This window comes from Condylura cristata, unplaced genomic scaffold, assembly GCF_000260355.1.
Source record: "Condylura cristata isolate star-nosed mole 26May11 unplaced genomic scaffold, ConCri1.0 scaffold00005, whole genome shotgun sequence".
NCBI lineage: Eukaryota > Metazoa > Chordata > Mammalia > Eulipotyphla > Talpidae > Condylura > Condylura cristata.
The window spans coordinates 39,069,791-39,070,958 of record NW_004567106.1 but is presented as its reverse complement, the minus strand read 5'-3'; the positions used below and the strand labels follow the sequence as shown (position 1 = coordinate 39,070,958).

Below are 1,168 nucleotides of genomic sequence, written 5' to 3'. Positions count from 1 at the left end.
TCTGTCTCTGGTGAATCCTCTTACCCTCCGCATCTCTGGCCTGTACCACAGTTCTATGTGAATAAATAAATCTAAAAAAAAAAGGGATTTCATTCAATAAAGATAAATCCCTTCCCATACATCCAACTTTCAAAATGGCAACACATTTCAAGCACTGTACAACCAAGTTTCATTACAATTAGGAAAGTAGTTTCAGAGCATATTCTTGGTAACTATTGTGATTTACATATTTTATATCAAGGAGTGCTTCTCATTATACATGCATTCTTTTTTTTTTTTTTAACTTTCTTTAAAGCATATTACAAATAGAAGACAAAAGAATGTATTATAGGCAGTTGTTATTGGTGGAAGAACAGTGGAACTGGCCAGACTGCTAAATGCTTTATATAAGGGATGAAACAGCATGGCTAAAGTCTAAGTAAAGAGAGCCAAGGTTTCTACTAATGCTGAGATTGGTATGTATCTACATATGTCACATGTTAAGTAGATCCCAGCTTCATCTTAGACAAAAATCAGCTGATTTAAGCAGAAATACACATTTAAAAAGGAGGAGATGACCCAACCTGGTGGCGCAGCGGGTTAAGACACAGCACTAAGAAGCTAAAGCCACTTCAGCATGAATTCAATCCTCGCCTGCCCCGGAGGTGACCACATGGTGTGGCAGACCTCTCCTGACCTGCCCAGTGCTCCCCTCAGCAGTCTACTTTATCGATCTGCCTGTTCTGCTTCCTACTCTGTCTCTGGTGAAGTTTCTCACCGCCCCTGCACCTCTGGCCTGTACCCCAGTTCTGCAACAAGAAATAAAAAAATAAAACTTTAAAAAAAAAAAACACAAAACTCCAAGGCAAACTAGTATTTTTCAGTCAGTATAACAAATAGTATTAACAATATTATCAAATTACTAAGATACACAAGCAGCTACTTTTTTTAATAAGCATTTCTACAAAAAGTCCACAAGTGCTAGAGCCAACAAAATGAAAGATGAAAATATGTTAATGGAAACAAAACTACTTTTTAAGTAAAGGAAATAATGTAGAGATAATTATTCTATGGCAAAGTATTTTGACATTTTATCTTAATGTTGACAAGGAACTCTGACTAGACACCTTGATCAAAATTATGTGGTGCCACTAGGTGTAGATGCAGCTGTGTGGTATTTGCACTAATA

The 1,168-nt window shown here is 36.6% G+C and overlaps 1 protein-coding gene across 2 annotated transcripts in view; it reads right to left on the bottom strand.

Annotated features, from left to right (window-relative positions):
- Nucleotides 1-1,168, bottom strand: part of CACNA2D1 (calcium channel, voltage-dependent, alpha 2/delta subunit 1) — a 397,279-nt gene that overhangs the window by 47,998 nt on the left and 348,113 nt on the right. The window lies entirely within an intron of this gene.